Source organism: Teleopsis dalmanni, chromosome 1, assembly GCF_002237135.1.
Source record: "Teleopsis dalmanni isolate 2A chromosome 1, ASM223713v2, whole genome shotgun sequence".
NCBI lineage: Eukaryota > Metazoa > Arthropoda > Insecta > Diptera > Diopsidae > Teleopsis > Teleopsis dalmanni.
The window spans coordinates 216,432,111-216,439,620 of NC_051846.1; positions in this window are offsets into that span (position 1 = coordinate 216,432,111).

Below are 7,510 nucleotides of genomic sequence, written 5' to 3' on the forward strand. Positions count from 1 at the left end.
TTTCCGTCTTGAAAGCTTTGATATCTCAAAAAGGAATCATCACTTAAGCGATGTACATATGTATGTTTAAGTGTTGAAAAGTGCCTTCTTGGCAAACAGACACGTCTTCTTAATCGTTATATAAGTGTTGTTATGGAAAACATACGTTGTCTGGATCGTTATATATGTATGTACTGAAAAGCTCATACTTTGCAAATATATGTTATCTAAATCGTTTTAAAAAACTGTAAAATATATCGCATAAGATACAAAAACTAGTTGAAGCACAAACATAAAATATATATTTAAAAGTTGAAGCTGGAGGGAAACGGGTTAGAAGACGTTCGCATCTTCTATCAATGGGCCATGTCCGAACAGAACACCACATAGAAGATCTAATCCGGATCATCCGTGAAAATACCGTGTCTCAATATAGTAGACGTGGTGTACCACTAAAGATACAGCCGTCCTCTAACTCGTTTTCTGACAGCGGGTACCAAATCAAACAGCTTGCAACATTTTCTCCCAATAATATGAACGTAGCCGGTAATTCCAATTGCCGACAGCAAGATTATTACAAGACTACAAGAGGCTACTACTGGTCGCAGCCAAAGATGACTACATTTAAGCATTCATTATATATATTAAGTATCTATTTTTATAATAACTTTTTTTATGCGTGATAACGAAGGGCATGGTTATCTGTCATGTAAACCACCAACCGCTCGAATATCATAATAAAATTATTAAATGAAAACACCTTCCAACAATGTTAAAGGCCTTAAGGCACTTTTTAATTTTCTAATTAAAATTTATATAATAATAAATTGAAAAAGCTATCAAATTACGTCTTTAATATGGCAAAAATAGATTAATTGAAATTAATTGTTAATTAATTCTGGCAATAAATAAGAAATTTAATATCTGGCTCAGCTAGAAGTGGGCATACGAGTTCAGAATGAAATGCAAAATCAAGATGAAATTGTTAATATATGCACTTTATTAGATCTGATATAATAACTAGTGCTTGCACTTCATTTGAGACTAATAAAGTTAAGCACATTAAGTGCATTTTCCCACATAAAAAAATTCACAGACATTTCACATTAATTCTAACGTATTTCAATTACTGGAATTACTGTTGCTCTTATGGCTAAACTGCACTAATAATAATTCAGTTGCATTAACTTCGAAATTTACATATTTAGCACTCAATTGAGATACTTTTATGGTCGACTTTTATATGGAAAAAATTATGTTTTTTAGAAAAGCCATTAATCAAAGTAGTTAAATGATATTTCTATTCGTTTGGTGGCTGCATGATTATGCAAAGTAGTTACGAAAAGTGACTGGAACCTTCAATTATCCAGTGAAAAGGGTAAGCAGAGTAATTACGTATTATATTTAACTAGCATTATGGGTTGGGTTATCTTTGTCATTGAAATGCACTTCGGGTTTAACGATCTTTACGGCCATTTATTAAGGATCTCATGAGAACGCTGAATTTTTGTTCTAATGCATATGCAATTAGAATCAGACTGTGCTGGTACGCTGAGTAAATTGTATGTTTAAAACAAACAGTTTAATGTTAAAACAAAAGAATATTCGTATATTAAGTATTTCACACAATAAAATAATATTTCAAATATTTCATTTGTACAAGGACTTTCTACCAGATACACTTTAATGGCTTGCTGAACACTAAATAGTCACGAAATCGTTCATGGTCAAGTTAGAAATGAGAAGTGTGAAATGTGAAATGTGCAATGAATGGGAAAGTACTTTGAGAAAATATATAAATATTGGGTTATTATTTTTAATATTGTAAAAGTATATGCTAAATATTAGTAATTATATGCACTTTTCGAAAGAAAACTGCAAGTAATCAAATAATATTCAGCGTTAATATATAGAAGAATACTAAATGAAATGCATTACCCAAGAAGACTATCATTACAATAACAATGGAACTATAAATCAATCTCCGTAAAAAAAAAATATATCCTTATATTGAAAAGTTCTTTTAAAACTATATCTTCGTATAATAAAAATACCCTGACTCAAAAAATAATGTCTAACTAAAAACTTACTCTAATCTTATTAAGTAGATCAAGCGCTGCATCCAAGTGGTCTTGCTGACAATTATATGAGCACACGTTAGCGCTGCCTACCCAAACCTCTTAATTAGCAGTTCCAAAGTAACTCTAGTTTGATATTGATATTGATATTCAGATGTCTGAGTTGGTGAATCAGCACCTTTACTCTATTTTATCTGTGGACGATTTTAAGTCACACTAAATACGGGGCTTTACGGGGCTTTATAATATGATGGATCTGATATCTTTGTATCTGCCTGTGTTTATCAAATTTCGCTGTATTTTTAGGATACTGAGAGTTGGATTATTGTGACTGTCAATTGTATTGAATAGTTTCAGAGCACGATCTTTAATGTATTTTTCAACTGAATCCACTCTCAGATCTCTGTGGATATCAGCTCCCTTACATACCATGGGGCGTTAACCAATTTTCTTAAGGCAATAATTTGCCCTCTTTGAAGAATTTTTAAAGTTGAGCTTGGCGCTTGGCAAAACGCTATACTGCCATAGAGTAGTCCTGGTTTAATAATTTGCTTAAATATGCTAACTCTATTCTTTATGTTGAGCTTTTTGCTGCTGATGAGCGGGTGAAGGGAGTGTAATATTCGGGCAGCTTGAGCTCGTTTGGACTTGAAATGTGCTTTCCAGGAGTGCTTGTTATCAAAGGTTATGCCAAGGTATTTGAGAGTATCGGCCCATTCTATTTCTTGTTCTTCTACCTTTAATTTTCTGGGAGCTTGGCGGCGCTTCCTGGTAATAAAAATTGCCCGAGTCTTTTCTGCGTTCAGTTTTATTTTCCACTTTTTAAAATACTGAACAAGCACGTCAATGTGACTCTGTATGGTATTGGAGACATTGCAGGCTATTTTGTCTGAGTACACAATACAAGTGTCGTCAGCATAGAGCGATAGCATAGAAGGCTCGAGTTTCGGTATGTCTGCAGTGAACAGGCTATAGAGCAGTGGAGATAACGGTGACCCCTGTGGTACTCCAGCCTGTATCGATTTTACTGAAGAGGTGGAATTGTTCACTTTGACTTGGAACGACCTTTCATTTAAGAAACTGCCTATGAGCTTGATGACAGATGGTGGAAAGTTCTGAGCAGCCATTTTCACAATTAGGCCCGAGTGCCAGACTTTCTCAAAGGCTTTAGCGACATCAAAAGAGATAAGACCAGTCGACATCCTACTTCTAAGTGCAGATTGTATATGTTGTGCTATTTTGGCCAATTGTAGTTCCGTTGAGTGGTTGTCTCTGAAGCCAAATTGCTCATCAGGGATAATATTATTCGAGCTTAGGTGGTCTTTCAATTTTGCCAGAATGACTCTTTCTGCTACTTTCCCCAGAGTAGGAAGCAAGCTGATGGGACGCCAATTCTGTGGGAACTTCAGGTCTTTGTTTGGTTTAGGAAGCATAATGACCTTCGCTTTTTTCCAACAAATAGGGAAGTACCCAAATTTAAGAATTGCATTGGTTATTTCCGCTACTTTGATGAGGACGTTTTCTGGAAGGTTTTGAAGACAGATATTGCCGATACCATCATAACCCGGGGCAGATCGTTTGTTGAGATTACTTATTATTAATGCTATTTCACAGTGATTAGTGGAAGGGGTAGTAGAAGAGTTGCTAGAGTTCAGGATCCTATTGGCCTGCTCAACAACATTTTCCTCATAATCAATGTCATCATCTTCGTCACAGTTCACTTGGAATTGAAGTTCCAAGGAGTGGGCGAATTCTTCAGCTTTCTCATAGTCTGTAAATTTTAGCCCTCCAGCACCAAGTATTGGAGGAATCATGATTTTGTTCTTGACTCTAAAATACTTGTTTAGGCCCCAAAAACTTTTATTCCCGGGTTCAAGGCTGCCCATGAATTCTTCCCATTTTTTGTTATTATGCGAAGATATCATAGTTTTGACTAAGTTGGATAGACGGTTCGCTTCACGCCTGATTTGTGGGTCACCTGTTGCATGAGCCCATCTTCGGAAACGGTTTCTGCGCCTTATAATTTCTTTAATATGCCTTGGAAGAAGAAAGTAATTTTTAGGATTCCTGGTCCTGAGTGAGGAACATGCTTCGAGAGACTCTAGAATTTTACTTGTAAGAATTTCTATGCTGGTGTCTAGGTCCTCTGTGGTATCAATTTGATCGTTGAAGTCCACCAGCCTTAAGGAATCCTTAAAATTTGCCCAGTTGGTGATAGTTATTGATGGAGTAAAGATGGTAGCATGGCAGTTCTGTAGGACAAATAACACCGGTTTGTGGTCTGAGTCTAACTCATCAATAACTTCAATGTGTACATTGTAGTCCAAGTTATTGGAGATGCCAATATCTAGTATGTGACCCGCACCACTGCCGAAATGAGTCGGCTCGCTCGGAATGTGGGTCTGGAGCAAATGGTCATGTACTAAGTTGTTGATAGTACGCCCAGCCGAGTTTGTTCCGCTATCACCCCAGCTCCTGTTATAAGCGTTTAGATCCCCCGCTAGAAAAGTGGGCTCATTGCTGGACAGAAGGCGAGTTAAGTCATTTAGAAATATAGCATTATTTGGTGCTCTGTAAGCTGATGTGAATGTAATATATGAGCCGAATGCTTCTACTTTAATTGTAGTAGACTCAAGCGATCCCGGATCTTTTGTTATGAGGTGATGTTTAATAGTTGTTTTTACTAAGATTGCCGTGCCACCGCCCCTTCTGCCGTTTCTATCTGTTCTGTATAAAGAGTAGTTTGGGAATTTGAGTGAGCTAGAAGCTTTAAGAAATGTTTCCTGTATCATCATTATGTCTATTTCATTGTCATGCAAAAATTGTGTTACTTCCGATTTTTTCCCTATTAAGGAGTTGGCGTTCCAGGTTATGACTTTTAGGTTATTTTGATGTAGCGTCATATTAGGTTGGCGGTGGGTAAGAGTGTCTGCAACATGGATTGCATCATGTTTTTCATCATGGTGCTAAGATTTTGCTGCATGATCGTGAAAAGTTGTTCTAAATGCGTACCTGGGAAGTTTTGTTGCGAGATTTTGGGTAGGCTGTTGGTGGAGGAAACAATTTCTGCGTATGTCTTCGTTGGGAAGACTTTGGTGCTATTGCTTATTATCGGTTGAGCATTGTCTTCAGTTTTCTGAACTTTGGACTTGGGAGATGGTTTGGAGTTTCGTGGGTTGAAAGGACAGCCCCCATAGTTTGCCGGATGGTTGCCTTTGCAATTTGTGCATACTGGCTCGGCGTTTTTTGGTTTATTGCATGACCGGTGGTGGTGTTCTTCTTCGCACCTGACGCACTTCGGAGTTGATTTGCAGTTAGTAGCCACATGACCATATTGCTGACAGTTATGGCATTGTGGAGGTCCACTTTTCGGACGTTGTGCTTCAATGGTTACTTTTAAGTGGCAGATTGATGTTATGTCATAAATGCAAATATAGCAGAACACAAGTGAGGAATACAAGAGGTTTGATAGAATCCTTGAGAGATAACGTAAATCCTTCCTTCTTGATCCCTAATCCGAACCGACGCCGCAAAAGGTTGAATCATGAGAATTTTTTGTGACAGTCTAAAAAGGCACTGATCTATTATTTCTTCGATAACCAAGCCTACATACTTGTTTATTTTAAAATATGAAATAAAACCTCTGGTGTAATCCACAGCATTGCATTAGAAGCACCTAATATAATAGTCATAAATAAATACTTCAATGAGAAAACTTCTAGCGTAACTCACAGGATCGACTTGGAAGCTCCTAATATAATAGTGTTTTTACACGATATTGGAGTATAATATACCAGTATTTTCCGCTCTATCGTCGACATAGATCTAGGCTGGAACAACCCTGTAGATATATGTCCGCGATAGAGCTAAACTGAGACAACTGAGTCAATAATATATTTAACACTAATATTAGCCAAATACTTGCATTTATCAATACATCTGACAGGTTTTAAAATCCTTTTTTTTTCACCCAAAATTATGAAGTATGTGGAATCAAAACAGCTTTGTAAGTTAATTGAGACGTATTCAATCCTTATATCACACAACACTGCTATCCATAGTCAGATATGCATGGAAGTTAAAGAGGCTATAGCCCTACCAATTAAAATGTATATATAAATGAAATTATACTATATTATGTCGCTGACATTTTCATATTAGTTACTGATAATTAAGACCAACTATACCTGAGCAAACATTACTTTCTGTCAAAAAATTTGGCACCAAAAATGCAAATTCAATTTAAATTAAAATAATTCAATCTACATTTTTTCCAAAATACAGATTGCCCAATATAGTTATGACTAACTTTTGATCTTTAATTTTGATTTTATTAATAAGTATCTACCATGAAGATGGATTTCGAGAAACAAATCTACCTTTAAAATTTTTTTTTATTCATTTCTTTAATTTAATCTAAGACAGAGTATCAGTTAACTAAATCAGCTAGGGTCTTTTTATGTGTAATCGTCTCAGGCGATTGATAAACTTACAACCGAGCTATTGCCTAAAATACTTTCTCAGCCAAGCTTAAACGTGACTTTAATAAATTTTAAGTCAAACTTAACGATTTCATGATGGTTTAAGTTTAATGCAAATTAAAATTTAAAGCTCAAATGAACTTTATGTACTTAAAAACGTAAATTCTATTTATAAAACACAAGCAGTTTTCAAAGTAAAACTGTTAAAAAGTGAAGATGCTAACGCCACACGAAGCGCAAAAAATTGAAAGGGCAAAGTGCAGTTATTTTTAGCGATGAGCAAAAAATTATATTAAAAAAAGATAAATAAATACAAAATTTAGTTAAAGTTTTGCAGTTTTAAATAATTTTAGTTTTCATATCAAACGGGATTTAATGTCAAATAAGCAGCTTCCATAACAAATGGAACAGCAATCAAACAAAACAAAAGACTCAAGCAACAAACCTGCGATTCAGCAAAATGGAAAACATATGTGCGCCTCAACTCTCAATCGAAGATGAACGAAGAAAATCCCTGCACAGTGTGAGGTGTGGGAATATATATTTTTCCTTAAATTGTCAGTGAGTACCTCTAAGTAGTATTGTCATTATTTTCTTGCAATAAATAATAAAAACACGCACATGTTGAACAAAAAAAAATAAAATTATGAAACTCTTATTTACACAAAAGTGAGATGCCTAAACTCACCTGAACGGAAGATAGAGAAGGTAGTTTTCTTGAGGAAGAAAATTAAATTCACGCACTTGAATAAATTTTTTTTTTGGGTAATTACAATTGCGTACATCTTAAGCAATTGACAGACGGACAGTGGAAAAATAATTTTTATTTAGTTTTTTTTTTTGTTTATGGTAGGTAACGCAATTGTGTCCACTTTTTCTTTCAGTTTAATAACCTTATTCTTATTTTTATTTCTATATAATTCTTAACATAAAAATAAAACATAAAAATCTGTTGCAGTTGAGTTCAGCGCT